At 43.5% G+C, this 15,430-nt stretch overlaps 2 long non-coding RNA genes across 4 annotated transcripts in view; both read left to right on the forward strand.

Annotated features, from left to right (window-relative positions):
- The window catches only part of LOC138397187 (uncharacterized), a 51,015-nt gene extending 38,691 nt beyond the window's left edge, over positions 1-12,324 (forward strand). For all 3 annotated transcript variants that reach the window (XR_011235753.1, XR_011235754.1, XR_011235752.1), the window contains 2 exons: positions 9,689-9,765; positions 12,287-12,324. This is a non-coding gene — a long non-coding RNA (uncharacterized lncRNA). The remainder of the gene's footprint in view (positions 1-9,688; positions 9,766-12,286) is intronic.
- Positions 12,325-12,336: 12 nt separating this feature from the next.
- Positions 12,337-15,112, forward strand: LOC138397188 (uncharacterized). The gene is made up of 3 exons (XR_011235755.1): positions 12,337-12,399; positions 13,702-13,844; positions 14,785-15,112. It is a non-coding gene; the product is annotated as an uncharacterized lncRNA (long non-coding RNA).
- Positions 15,113-15,430: the final 318 nt, after the last annotated feature.

The raw sequence follows: 15,430 nt of genomic DNA on the forward strand, positions 1-15,430 counted from the left end.
TCATTCCGAAAGATCATTAATTTTAATGATATAAAGAGCTGCAGCACTACTTAGTCCTTTTAAAGAAGTTTTCTCTTATTCTGTACATAAAGGTAATGTCTTCTTTCCAATAAATAACAATTGAAAAATCAGAAAAGTAACAGTTTTAATAAACTGGGAATCAATATTAATTAAAGGGAAACTAGGAAGCAGATCACTCAAACTGAAAAGAACTTTTTATTCCGGGACTGCTGAAATCCGTTCTCACAAAAGCTTTATGCTTGGTTCTCTTATTTTGCTTAATATTCATCTTTAGATTTGTATATAAAACAAGTAATTATCATCGTGATTCATCATGCTTTTTAGATAACTTTTCAGAGGGTTAAACATTGTAGGTAATTCATAGCTCATTGTTTTCAATTTATGAGACTGTAGAAATTACCAAGAAATAAGTGAAGACTGGTTTGATGCCAAAGAAAACCTGACAGGAGGTGACTTCTCAGGAAGACAAGAAAATCAAATAGAACAAGATAGATGGAATCTGAAGTTTACACTAGGTTGGTTTAACAATTTACTGAGGAATCCTAACCTATTTGTAAAATAATACTTACCTGCTTCTGTGTTGTGTTGGGTGCCTGAGCTGTTTTAATATTTTATTCCTGTTGGCGGCTTTTCTTTATACAAAATGAGAAATTGGCCAGTTGGAGGTGAACTTTTTAAAGAGCAGAAAATTGCTAAAAGCTTAAACCCAAGATTTAGTTAGCAAGTAGATAAGCTGCATTCTTTTCCACTGAGCCCTCACTGGACACTTTCCAGGTGCGGTTACCTGGTGAACAAAACCAACTTCTCAGTTTTCCTCAGGTAACCAGTACTAATCTATCAAATCGGTATTAGTGATGGAAACTATTTGCTTTCCCTCACTTTAATAATTTCATCTATTTCAGGAATATTTTCAACTTTAGATAGTCCCTAAATGCTTATAATAGTTAGAATAATCACAGGCACTAGAGAAAATTCTATCATTTCTTGTGATAGTTATGCAGTTACCTCTCTTTATTTTTATCTGTATGTTTCTGTGGGTTTTTAAATTTTCCATGTTAGTGATGGTTTTATTTTTTTCTGCTTGTATAGATAATGGCTTACTAAGATTTTTAAATAAAATATGAAAATATAAGAAGATTAAAATTACCTGAAGTTTCTGCAACCTTCAGTAACCACTATGAATATTTTAGTGAGCATTTCAATGCATTTCTTTATGCATATATTAATACATATACACAACTTAAAATATTATATCATCTGGTTTAATTGTAACTGTTTTTTTCTTTCCTTGCATTATTTTCCACCATATCACTTGTCACAACACTGTGTGTTTTGCTTACTTGATACTTGATTGATTACTGGGTTCACTGCCTTCCCACCCTTACATACTAGCTCAGCAAGATCAGGGATTTTGTTCACTGCCAAGTACAGCGTGCAGCCCATAGGGTATCCAGTAGATATTTTGTATTGAGTTAGTGAAGGGTTAGGTGAAATGTATACCTTCTGACTCCTTTAGTGTACTATAGCTCTTTACTTCTTTTTCACTGCAATATAAAAATGTAAAGCTAGGTAGTTTCACTATTTTCTCTGTAGAATACATTTATAATCCAAAGAGATTAACAAATTAAATGAAGTAAGTTAATGAAGAAGGTTAGGTATTAATTACGTAAAGATGAAAGACTCTTCCTGAATTCTAGCACCAATACTTAACAGATTTGTGACCTAAACTCCTATGACCTCAGTATCATCATCTGTAAAATGGAAATAATATTAATAATAGCTCCCTCACGGGGTGGTTGGGAGAATCATGTGAGGTGATGTGTATATAAAGTGCTTAGCATGTTGCCTGGAGCAGAGCATTCAATAAGTGCTAGGCTACTCTTGTTACTACTATTACTTAATGAACACAATAAAATTTACAAATCTCCCATTATTATTTAAAAATTATTAAAACATAAGTAAAAGTACTCATGGATTCATTCGACAATATTTGTGTACTCCCTCTGTGCCAGGTATAGGATTTGCTAGTAATTCAAGTCTCAATTCAGTGAATCTTTGATTTCAGACCAGGTTCCCTTCACAATATTGACTATGAGACGACAGTCTAAGAATTTTGAATTTTTTTGTCAAGCAAGAAAAAAAATTATCTATAATCCTAGTATTTCTGGTTTCCAAAATCTAACTCAAGTAATTTGTCTGTTTTTTTCTTATGTGCTCTTAACATTATCACAAGCTATATAATACCTGCTGTTGATATTTGTCTGATTGAAAGGTTTTCTTGGTGCGTTATTTCCCCAACAGAGGTGTAAAGTTCCTTTGAAGTAGCTGGCACCAGAGAAAGAAAGATGAACAGAATTGAAAAGGGGAAAGCAACGAGGCTTTATTAGGGTGCTCCCAGGCGAAGTTCGCGGGCCCCGTGAGAGAGAGACCCCAGAAGTCGCGTGGCACAGAAGTTTGAGTAGGTTTTTATATGTCCTTAGGGTTGGGGGATGGGAGCTTCTTCGGCCAGGAGATGTGGGTGCCAGGAGTAAGGAATTTCTTTGTTTAAGTTTTGGGGCGGGTACCGAGGGACAGGAGGAGCCGCCTCTTTTTTCATTAGGGAAGGGAGGGGTGCCTGCCACCAGCCTTACATTCCGGCCTTTTAATGATAATAGGGTGTCATGGTCTTTCTGGCTACTTCCTGCTTTTGAGGGGCGTAGTGGGGGCTATGGGCTGGAGTCGGCTGGTGGAGGGGTGACTGGAAGAGGCGAGTAGGGGGGAAGAAGCATCTGGTTTACTGCTACTCTGGATAATTTCTGCAGGTGGCGTTGGAGAAACTGAGCCAGAGAAGTCAGTTGTCTCTGCAGGGAAGTTAGTGACGTGGATGACGTGGTTTCCAGGGATAGCTGTAGGCGATCTGCAAAGTCTTGGGCAGAAATAATACTGTGGCCCAGGGTGCCTCCCGCAAGCCCTGAGGCTGCGATGGAGGAGACCAAGTTGAGACCTATCATGACTGGCAAGAAGATGGCTCATTTTGAGCGGGGTCCCGGGAGAAGCCACCCAAATTCAGACTCACCGTATAGAGTTAATTGAGGGATGACCATGACAGGGAAACAAGGACCCGGGGTGGACATATTGATGTACCGGGTAAGTGTTCCGTTGCACCAGAAGAACTGTCCCGGAGCAGAAGAGGTGGTCATGGTCATAGTATGGTTAGTGAGACAGCGTCCATGAAGTTGTAGGTTGGGGTCAGTGAGAGTGGTGAGAAAGCATATGTGATCCGCATAAGGTGGCCTGTGGGCTCAGGTTCCCATAGGGGAACTCCAGTGAGTGGAGTGGAGCATGAGGGACCCGGTGAGGGAGTCTTTTAATGGTAAGAAAAGTTTAGGGGAACAGCGGCCAGTAGGGAGTCACTGAAGGGAGGCACAGAGAAAACAGTGGGAGACATTACAGATTATTTTGGAGGAGTTTTAAGAAGGCGAGGGTATGTTGAATAATATTTAGCCAGGAGGTAAGAGGGGGATGTTTAGGGCGGCAGGAAAGTTGTCCTGCTAGAGTTGGTTCTGCTTCCAGCATATTGATGGATATTTGAACCTGTGTCTGGTGGGCCAGGACGTATTCACGGCTGACGTGAATAGTCGCTGAAGGGTAATAGTCGTGTATTTTTCAGTATACTTTTCCTGTGACTTTAGTTTTCCAACGCTGGTCTCAAGGGTCGAGGATATCTGTTTGAGAGATATCTGAGTCAGTCTCTGGAGGCTGAGGTAGGTATCTGTCTGCGTGGGCCCGGAGAAGTTGTCTGAGGGAGAGATATGAGAGATGGGAGGCCAAAGGTGGGGGCTGGGCTGGAAGATGGTGGCTAATGAGAAAAGGCCGGCCGTACATGAGTTCGAAAGGGCTAAGGTAGGTAGGATGTCGGGGGGCTGCCCTGATCCGGGTGAGAGCTAAGGGCAAAAGGTCAAGCCATGCTTGGCGGGTCTCAATAATGAGTTTGGTGAGGTGGTCTTTGATTAGTCTGTTAGCCCTTTTAACCTTTCCTGAGGACTGAGGCCTGCAGGGAACATGAAGTTTTCACTCGACATGGAGAGCCTCACAGACCTGATGAACAACCTTAGAAACAAAAGCAGGGCCACTGTCGGACTGAATGGAGGAAGGAAGGCCGAAGCGTGGGATAATTTCAGTAATGAGAGTGGAGGCAACAACAGCAGCAGTTTCACTGGCAGTGGGAAAGGCTTTAACCCACCCCGTAAAGGTATTTACCAGTGTTAAAAGATATTTGAAACGCCTGTGAGGTGGCATATGGGTGCAATCGACCTGCCAGTCTTGTCCGGGGAGGTGACCACGCATCTGGTGGGTGGATACAGGGGGTTTGAAGCCCCTTGAGGGTTAACAGAGGCACAGATGTCACAGTTCGAGCAAACAGTTTTGATGAAAGAATATAGGGCAGGGTGTGAAAATAGAGGCTGTAAGAGGTGGAAGAGGCCCTTAGTGCCAATATGAGGTGAAGAGTGGACCTGGCCAATGAGTTTTAGGGCCCATGCCTTAGGGAGAGCCAGCTTGCCATCCTTAAGAAGGACCCACCCTTCAGTGGTGGTTGATCCCCCTTGGGTGAGAAGGCTGTTGCGCTCCTCTGGAGTGTAGCGAGGCTGGAGGGAAGGAATGGGAAGGAAAAGAAGAGGAGCCGGACTAGGATGTTTTGGGGATGTTAGACTATGGGCAACAGTATTAGCATAGTTGTTTCCCTTAGCGATGGGGGACCCATCCGTCTGGTGTCCCTTGCAGTGTATGATAGCTAATTGGGTGGGTAACTGAAGGGCCTCGAGGAGACTGGGGATAAGGGTGGCGTTAATAACAGGGGAGCCCTTGGTGGAGAGAAAGCCCCGTTCTCTCCATATGGCAGCATGGCAGTGAGCCATCATAAACACATACTTGGAGTCTGTGTAAATATTTACACTCCTGCCTTGGGCTAGGTGTAAGGCTCGGGTGAGAGCAATGAGTTCTGCCTTTTGGGAGGTGGTGCCCTCCGGAAGTTGGGAGGCTTTTATTACCTGAGAGGCAGAGATAATGGCATAGGCCGCCCGGCGTTTGCCGTCCTCACCTGTGACAGAGCTGCCATCAACAAAGAAAGTTGAGTCCGCTGTAGGAAGTGGCTTGTCTGACTGATCGGGTCTAGGGGTAGTGAAGACTTCAACCATTTCTGAGCAGGAGTGTGAGGACAGGGTAAACAGGGAATGGGGAGCAGAGTGGCAGGGTTTAGAGTCGGGGACTGTGATAAAGTAATGGTGGGATTTTCAATAAAAAAGAGATGGAATTCCTGTAGTCTAGACGGGGTGAGGAGGGCTAAAGAGCGGTGAGTCAGAAGGTCCTGTAAACGGTGGGTGGAGAAGACATAAGTTCTGTCCCAGGGAGAGTTTCAGGGCCTCCCTGGTGAGAGCAGTGGCTGCTGCTAAGGCGCGGAGGCAGGGTGGCCAGCCACGGACTGTGGTGTCCAGCTGTTTGGATAAGTAGGCCACTGGGGTGGACATGGGAGTAGGTCCCAGAGGTTGGGTGAAGACTCCAAGGGCCAGGCTCTGGTGCTCATCCGTGTAGAGGTTAAAGGGTTTTTCAGGATGAGGGAGTCTTAGAGGAGGTGCTTGTAGGAGAGAGTCTCGAAGTTTTAGGAATGCGAGAGAGACAGCCTGAGGGTTTAAGAGAGGGCCAGCAGAGGCATCACGTGCTGCCTCATAGAGGGGTTTGGCAAGGAGAGAAAAGTGAGGATCCAGTGTTGGAAGAAACCAACAAACCCAAGGAAGGATAGAATTTGTTCCGCAGTGGTGGGAGGCTGGAGGTCGAGGAGGGCCTGCTGGTGATCAACAGTGAGATGACGGGAAGTAGGGGTGAGACTAAGTCCAAGGTAAGTGACAGTAGGCTTAGACAGCTGAACTTTGGAGGGGGACACCCGGTAGCCCTTAGGGGCAAGGAAGTTGAGTAGAGAGGCAGTGTGTGTGTGGCTGTTGGAGTATGAGGGGCTGCAGAGTAATAAATCGTCCACATATTGGAGGTCAGTGCTCGGTTGTAAGGGGCACTGAAGAAGATCTTGGGTGAGAGCCTGACCAAAGAGGTGGGGGCTGTCCCTGAACCCCTGGGGCAGGACAGTCCAAGTGAGTTGTCGAGACATGTTCGTGTCGAGATCTTCCCATGTAAAGGCAAAGAGATTGTAGCTGGCTGGGTCTAAAGGAATGGTGACGAAAGCATCCTTGAGGTCCAGGACAGAAAAATGGGTGGTGGAGGGTGGAATATGAGAGAGTAAAGTGTAGGGATTAGGCACCACAGGGTGTATGGGGACAACTGCCTCGTTAATGAGTCTGAGGTCCTGGACTAGCCGGTATGAGCCATTTGGCTTTCTTACTGGGAGAATGGGTGTGTTATAGGGAGAGTCAGTTGGAATTAAAAGTTTTTCGTGCAGAAGACGTTCTATGATGGGTTTTAGACCTCTGTGGTGGGTTGGTGAAATAGGGAACCGTGGCCGGGAAGGGAAGGATGAGGGGTCTTTGAGTCGAATGAGGACGGGGGTGTGGTGTGTGGCCACCACTGGGGTGGAGGTGTCCCAAACCTGGGGGTCTATGAGTTCTGGTGGGAGGAGGTATGTAGGACTCGGTAAAGGAGAGGGAGAGGCTGTGGGCGGAGCTGAGGAATCTGGAGAGAGAGAGAGAGAGAGAGAGAGAGAAGAAGGAGGGTGGAAGTTCCGGAGGAAAAGTGGAGGATGGTGCCCAGCTTGGTTAATAAGTCCCTTCCCAAAAGTGGAGTGGGACAGGAGGGCATGATAAGGAAGGAATGGGTGATGGGACAGTCATCTATTAGACAAGTTAGGGGACCGGTGGTGGCGGGTCGAGAGGGATTGCCATCAATACACACAACCGACACCTGGGAAGGATAAGTAGGGCCTGAAAAGGAAGGTAGGACAGAATAGGTAGCCCCCGTGTCAACCAGAAAGGACACTGCTTTACCCCGCTACCTTGATTGTTACCCTGGGCTCGGCAAGGGTGATGGGGTCATTGAGTCGGGGTCTCTTCAGTCTTCGGCAGCCAGACCCCAAGCTGCCATCGGCAGGTCTAGGGATGGAAGGACTGACCCTCCGGACTTCTGTCCCAAGGGGCAGTCACTTTTCCAGTGTCCCTCTTGACCACAGCCGGGCAAGGCGTCGTGGGTGGAAGTGGCTGCCGGCACCACTTGGCCCAGTGGCCTTCCTTACCGCACTTGAAGTAGGTGCCTGGCGGAGTGCAGCTGGTCACCTTAGACGAGGTCGATGGCTTCTCGGGTCTCCCCGGCCTCAGGGCTGCAAACAAGGCTTGGGCCTGCAGGTGTGCCTTTTGGTGGACACAGGCCTCCCTTTGGGCCTCTGCCTGTTCATCTCGGGATTTAAACACTTTAAATGCCATATTCACCAGGTCTCGGCAGGGGTCTGAGGGCCCTCCTCTGCCTTTTTTGTGTTTCTTTCTGATGTCAGGGGAGGACTGAGTAATAAAGTGAGTTGTAAGGACAGCAGTCCCCGCGGGGGAGGTAGGCTCTAGGCGGGTATGTTGGATAAGAGCATCTGTAAGGCGGCTGAGAAAGGCCGCAGGGTTTTTGTCTGCCTGTTGAGTGATTTCCCTGAGTTTAGGCACTTTTCAATCTGAGAAGGGTCAGAAAGGAGAAGGGAGCATGTATGCGTACAAGCCCTTCGGCACCTGCCACCTCCCGTAAGGGACAGAGGAGGGGCTGGTCCAAGGGGTTTGCGTGGGAGCGAGTGTGCCGGCTGACGGGAGACGTTGGCAGAGCGGCTGGGAGATGTGGGAGGATGGGCGGGCGCCTGTGGGTGTGGTGGAGGTCGAGTCGGGGGAGGGCTGAGGGAGTCGGGTGGATCGGAGAAAGCAGAAGGGGCGTCTGAAGAGACGTCCGGGGGAGAGTTAGAGGGAGAAGAGGCGGAGGGGGTTGGGGGGTCCAGCACAAGGAGGACCTGTGCGGGGTGGCAGGTCAGACAGAGAGAAGGACGGGAGCGCCAACAGAAAAAGGCTTGGACATATGGGATCTCCGACTATTTGCCATTCCTGTGGCAAAAATTATTAAGGTCTTGCAGAATATTGGAACTGAAAGTCCCATTTTCAGGCCATTGGGAGTCACTGTCCAATTTATATGTTGGCCAGGCAGTGTTGCAGTAAAGAATGAGGCGCTTGGGCCGGATGCCTAAATCCAGGGCCTTCAGATTGGCCAGCAGACACCCCAGGGGCGTCTCGCGGGGAATTTTGGTCACCCATGTCACCTCAACCCGGATGGGGAAACAGCCAGGAACCGTATCCTGGCTATGGAGGCAGCAAAAGCCTGGGGGGACGTCTCCGCCTGAGACTAGTGTGCCGGCACGGAAAGGGGTGAGAGGAATTCAGGCGTCCCCGAATAGCCTCAGCCCCGGAACGGGGGAGCCTCCCACGTGGGCCCACGGTTTAACGGAGAGGGAACAGATTCCTGGAAGGAACGGAGGCTCCTGGGGGATCCGGGTTGGGATAACACGGGGTGACTCACCCAGGCCGAGGTCGTCAATCAGGGACTGGAAGGCAGTCAGCGGAGGTCCCGGTCCGGGAAGTGAGAGTTCTCGGAAGGGGGTGGTGCAGCCAAAGGCCCCTCCCGGGTTTCGGCACCAAATGTAAGGTTGCTTTGAAGTAGCCGGCGCCAGAGAAAGAGAGACGAACAGAATTGAAAAGGGGAAAGCAACGAGGCTTTATTAGGGCGCTCCCGGGCGAAGTTCACGGCCCTGTGAGAGAAAGGCCCGAGAAGTCGCGCGGCACAGAAGTTTGAGTGGGTTTTTATATGTCCTTAGGGTTGGGGGATGGGAGCTTCTTCGGCCAGGAGATGTGGGCGCCAGGAGTAAGGAATTTGTTTAAGTTTTGGGGCGGGTACCGAGGGACAGGAGGAGCCGCCTCTTTTTTCATTAGGGAAGGGAGGGGTGCCTGCCACCAGCCTTACAAAAGGAATGTGTGTAAAGAGGTCTCTGAAACCACTAGCTCTAGCCAGCACTAACACTAAGGAGTTAAGATCCTGTGTACATCCAGTGTTCTCATAGCACTTCTCTGAACCGGGGACAAATGACAGACTTTTTTAGTCATGACGTATAGTCAGCCCGTGGGTTCTGTATTCACGGATTCAACCAACTTTCTTGTCATTATTTCCTAAACAACGCAGCATAACAACTATTTACATAGAATTTACATTGTGTTAGGTATTATGAGTAATCTAGAGGTAATTTAAGGTATATAGGAGGACGTGTGTGGATTATATGCAAATACTGTGCCATTTTATATAAGGGATTTGAGCATCCTCAGATCTTGGTATCTGCAGGGAGTCCTAGAACCAGTCCCCCAGGGATACCAAAGGACAGCTGTAACTGATTATTCCATTTAGATGTAATTTATTCATTTGAGCTATGAGAGACTTAATATCAACTAATCCATACCCATTTATTTTTCAAGATGATATGATTAAGGCCCAGAAATCTTAACACTGTACTCCAGGCTTTTGGTCTTCAGTCTGGTCATGCTGATATTTGTTGATAACTTTTTGATAAGCTTTGTGATAGTAAAAAGAAACCATGAAATATTTAGCAAGTTTTCATTTTCTCTGAAACATCTCAATACAATGATGATCATTTCTGTGGTATATTCTGTTTTTCTACAAGCAGAAATGTATGCTGAACCCTTACGAAGAGATAAAGGTTATTTGGTACATGTTGGTGGCCTCTGCCCTTCAGTATCTGAGGTATGCCAAGATTTCTTTTTGAACTTCATATTATTTCTTTTTTTAGGCTGATTGAAGGTCTCATTTCCAGAAATACCTAGTTTCTGAAATTTCAGTTTATGATTCTTCTACTAATTACAGGTGTGTTTCCCGAATTCAGTCCAATGTGCATTACTGTGTGCCCACTGCTCACTAGAGGTTCTGTACCAGACATCAGCCACAGTGGGGATAAAGTCAAAGGCCATTCCCACAGGCAGGTCCCAGGCTAGTATAGGGGGCCATGCAGACAAATAGTTGCAGTCATTATAGACAACTAGCTGCAGTCATTAGTTCGTGCTGTTCTTTTTTTTTTTTTTTTTTTTGAGACAGAGTCTCACTCTGTTGCCCAGGCTAGAGTGAGTGCCGTGGCGTCAGCCTAGCTCACAGCAACCTCAAACTCCTGAGCTCAAGCGATCCTCCTGTCTCAGCCTCCCGAGTAGCTGGGACTACAGGCATGCACCACCATGCCCGGCTAATTTTTTCTATATATATTTTTAGCTGTCCATATAATTTCTTTCTATTTTTAGTAGAGATGGGGTCTCGCTCTTGCTCAGGCTGGTCTCGAACTCCTGAGCTCAAACGATCCGCCCACCTCGGCCTCCCAGAGTGCTAGGATTACAGGCGTGAGCCACCACGCCCGGCCCGTGCTGTTCTTAATCAGATCTTTCTTGGATTATACTTTGTAGCTTGTTATTAATGGTATGTAGCAGACTGACTGACTTCCGTGTACTTTATCTTGTTACGCACTGTTTCACAGGGAATGTAGAGAGCCTTAGTTAAGGAGAACGGGCTCCAGAAAGAGATAACTTTGGCTCAATTCCCAGGTCTGTCAGCAACTTGATGAATAAATTTGGGCAATTTACTTGACCTTTTTGTACCTCAGCCTCCTCTTTGTCTATAAAGTGAGGTTGATAGTACTGTCATAGCGATGTTGTGAAACTACTATGAGTTAAGTTTGTAAAGCACTAGGAGTAAAGCCAGGCACATAGTAGATGCTCAGAAAATTGTATTCTATTATTTCTGAGTTTAATTACTTTTCAGATGACACTTGTATACTTTTCAGGGAGATAGCTACATCATCTATATATAATCTCTTCCAATCTGTATGTTGCTACTTTCTATTTTGTGACATTGTCAGATCATTCAAATCACAGTGGTGACGGAAATACCTTTACTGTCTGCTGATAAAAAATGATGGCTGTTCATTTCAGATATGAAAATCTTTATCAATTAAGAGAGAATCCTGTTTATAGTTGGGGTTGAAATTTGTTAAAAAATAGGTGTTTAATTTTATTTAATGGAGTCACCTAAGAGTATATGCTTTCTAAATTTTACTCATTAATGTGGTATTAATACATTTCATTAAAGTAGTATTATAATCCTAGTAGTATTTACCTGATGTGAAAGACTCTTTTAGTATCTTGTTGAATCCTTAAAACAAACTGTGGGGTTTTCTTTTCTTAAGTATTATACATACTGTGTGGAAATTTACAAAATACAATTAAACACAAAAATACAAGGAGGTTATAAAAAATTATCCATAGTCCCATCATTTGAAAACAACCACTTTTCAGATTTGGCATGTATCCTTCCACTGACACTCTCTAGGTCTGGTGCTTTTATAGGAATAGCTCTTGCCTGACTTTCTCAATTATATGGTTAAAATTCTGATTCGATGTTCCAACTTTTTGTTGTTTTTTTTTTTTTTTTTTGGTCTAAATATTTCCCCACAACAAGGCCATAAAGATATTCTCTTAAATATTCTGGCAAACGTTTTAAATTTTGACTTTCACATTGCAAGCCTTTGAGTCATCTGGAGGTTGTTTGAACATAGGAATTAATTTTAACTTTTTTAGTGTAAATAGTCCCCAGATTGCTAATTTCTGCAACTTTATCATATATCAGCTTTGCAAATGTTTTACATTAAATTTTAATATAAAATTAATAGGAGATAATTCATGAGAAATGCTTAGTGTCTTTTATTTCTCATCTTTAATTTGGTTTTTATTTAGTTCTCCTAAATAAACATTATTCCTGATTTCAAGCTCAGTATATCAATTTTTTTTTTTTTTTCCCAGACAGAGTCTCACTCTGTTGACCAGGCTAGAGTGCCGTGGCATCAGCCTAGTCTGAGCTCAAGCAATCCTTCTGCCTCAGCCTCCTGAGTAGCTGGGACTACAGGCATGTGCCACCATGCCTGGCTAATTTTTTCTATATATATTTTTTTAGCTGTCCATATTATTTCTTTCTATTTTTAGTAGAGATGGGGTCTCGCTCTTGCTCAGGCTGGTCTCGAACTCTTGACCTTGAGCGATCCACCCGCCTTGGCCTCCCAGGGTGCTAGGATCACAGATGTGAGCTACTGCACCCGGCTTAATATATCAACCTTTATAAGAGCATTTATTGTTGTGAAAACTATATTTGAGCCAGTGGTTACAAAATTAGGTTTGAGGTAATTTAAAGTCAATGAAAAACCTTTTGGTTTTCTGCTTTTCTATTTTAGATATGCAACTCTTGCTTTCCAAAAAAAACAAAAACAAAAAACAAACAAACAACAACAAAAAAAAAAACAGTGATATAAAGATGGCTGTGAAGGAAATGAATGGTGCCAAAAAGGTGGGGGCCTGCTGCTTTCCAGTCTTTTTTTTCTTCTTTATTCTTGAATAGTGCTACTCTTTAAGTAACTAATTATTATACTTTCATCACTTTTTATAGCTAATGTTATCTCATAATTATTAAAACCATAAAAGGTAGTCATTTTATTTTTTTATGCCCTCATCTGTACCTCACTGAGGTTTTAAACACGATGTGGAAAATGATGGAGGTTTGCTCTGCCTCCTGCTCATCCTGTGACTCTGCAAGAGCTATCTCACTCTCTGAGCTTTTTGTCTTAAAATGAGGATAATAGTTCTTACCTCAAATATTTATAAGTTTAAATGAGCTTAATATGGAAAAATTCTTAGTACAATGTACTGAGGATATACTCAGTAAGTACAGCTATTATCATTGCTATTACATACCAGTAATTTGGCTTTTTCTTGGAGAGCTCATTTTTTCTGTGGTTTCAACTATCACTTTAAACTATCACATTCCAATCTTTTCACTTATTTACTGAACAAAGAGTTATTACATACCAACTGTGTACATTATTCTAGGAACTGGGAAAGCAACAGTGAACAAAATAGACAAAAATCTGTGCTTTTATATGAAGCTTAAATCTAGTGGGAGAGAGAATGGCAATAAGTAAAATGTAATATTCTGGTGTGACAGAGCTAATATTTTATGTATTTTGCCCTGACTTTTCATCTAGGATTTAAAGTCTGAGCCCTTCCTTTGTTGAATTTTTGCAGGATTTACAGTGGTTTCACACCATTTATAGTCTATTTGCATGGTTATTGGTAACTAATTGATCATTTTAATTTTATCTTTCACAAGTGAAGGAGGCTGCACTTTATATTACTAGTCCCCCCTCCCCTCATAACCAGTGATACAATTCTGGGCATGTAGTTTGTGTTCATTACATAAAGTATTTAGTAAATAAAATATAGAATATTTATAATTACTCTTCAGACCAACCTTTATCAGGTGGGTTGGTTATGTCCTGTCTTTGGGAGGGTTGAGAAAATAGTTACACCTTTTGCTCTGTTCTGGGGTTCAGAGGAAGAATCCCAGTTGAGGAAGGCTGATTTAGACATAGTCTCATAGACTTTATCATTACTATAAAAAATTATGTTGGGCATGTTTTCTTAATACATAGCCCTGAACACCACTGAAGTAAATTTACTTGGTATAAATAATCTTAAAGTAAAAATTTCAGAGCAATTTATTTCATTTATAATTTTAAAATTTATTTTAATTGAATAAGCTGGATTATCACTATGTCATGGTTTTAAGAAAACTTTTAAAATGCTTATTTAGGGTGTCAAGAATTGTAAACAAATTGAATCTGCTACATTATTACCTGATGCACCTTTTAGATTTATACTTCCAAATACATTGAACTTGCATAGCTTCACCAAGATCAGGAAGTGACTGGCTGAACTACATCCAGAAGTCAGCAGGTAAGAACTAAAATTATATTTTAATTGGTTTTAAGCTTTTTATGTAAAAGCATAGTTCCATTCAATAACTTAGCTATAGTCAGATTGTGTTACTTTGGAAAAGACAAATGCTCATGTATGTTTTCACTTTGCATAGAGACCATATTATAGAAGCTCTTCAGGAAGTAAGAATAAATCCTAAAGGGTTTCTGAATGGCTTATCTGTTAATACTATTGTGGAAATGACTTCATCCATTCTGAAAAACTCTTTGTTTTTATTCCTAACTGGAAGCAGAGATCATACAACATATTCTTTTTTATTTAAATATTACTTTAAAATTTTAAGCTATTGATTTCCTTTTTCACATAAAATGAATATTAAATTAAAAATAATAAAACATAAAATTTAAAAACAAACATATTACTATTAATGTAAAAACCATTTACCCCAAAATTGCTTGGTTTAACATTCGTCATCTCACAGTTTGCAGATTAAGATTCAAGGCTGGCTTAGCTGGGCAGTTTGCGTTCAGAGTCTTTCATGTTGCAGTAAAGAAGTTGGCCTGGACCGTAGTCATCCAGAGGCCACACTGAGCCTGGAGGGTCTCCTAAGACGGCTCATTCACATGGCTGTTGGCAAGAGGCCCCAATGCCTTACTGCATGGGCCTCTCCACAGGACTCTTTGAATCCCTTTACACTGTGGCAGCTGGCCTCCCCTGAGCAAGAGAGCAAGGGGGAAGCTGCTCTGACCCACCCTCAGGAGTCACAATCCATCATTTTGCCACATTCTATTAGATGAAGGTCACTACATGCAACTCATACTCAAGGGGAGGGAAATTTAACCCCACCTCTTAAAGAAAGGCATATCAAAGAATTTGTTTATATATTTTAAAACGACCACCAGTGAACATATACAATACCTTTTTACAACATAGGAGAGACTTCTGTTTCCGGTTATAGGTGTGCAGATGACTGAAGCCAACTGTCCACTGAGAACAACTAGAAAAGCTGAATAAATATTAAAAAAAAAAAATCTGCTTGAAGGCATGGATGAGCTATCAAGATAATGATGACTTACTGGATAAGAGTACAAAGAGGGGTCTCAAAGTATGCCCAGTGTTTGGGGGTACTCTCCCCCAGTATTATTTGCAGAGGGGAAGCTAGGAGTGCATGGGCCATTTTGATAGCATTGAAGCCAGGGGCATGGGGTCTTGGTAAATTCTCAGCATGGGAGTTTGGACCCCAGTGGGCTGTACTTGAGGAGAACAAGTTTGAACTAGAAATACATGTTCCCCAGAAGGGCTGTAACTCAGGTTCAAAATTTAGTCCCTAAATCAGATTGAGATGATCTTGGGTCATGAGTTCTCCCCGGCACCTGGAAGAAATGAAAGTAAGACTTCTATGGAGGAAAAGAATATCATTTTAGGCCTCAAATTATTTATGCCAACAATTTTGTACTTGTTAGCTTATTTTATAAATAAGAACATATAATCAAAATCATGGCCAGTGGGCACAGTGGCTCACACCTGTAATCCTAGCACTTCAGGAAGCTGAGGCAGAAGGATCACTTGAGGCCAGGAGTTTTGAGACCAGCATGGGCAAGGTA

The sequence above is a fragment of the Eulemur rufifrons genome, chromosome 16 (genome assembly GCF_041146395.1).
Source record: "Eulemur rufifrons isolate Redbay chromosome 16, OSU_ERuf_1, whole genome shotgun sequence".
In the NCBI taxonomy this organism is placed as follows: domain Eukaryota; kingdom Metazoa; phylum Chordata; class Mammalia; order Primates; family Lemuridae; genus Eulemur; species Eulemur rufifrons.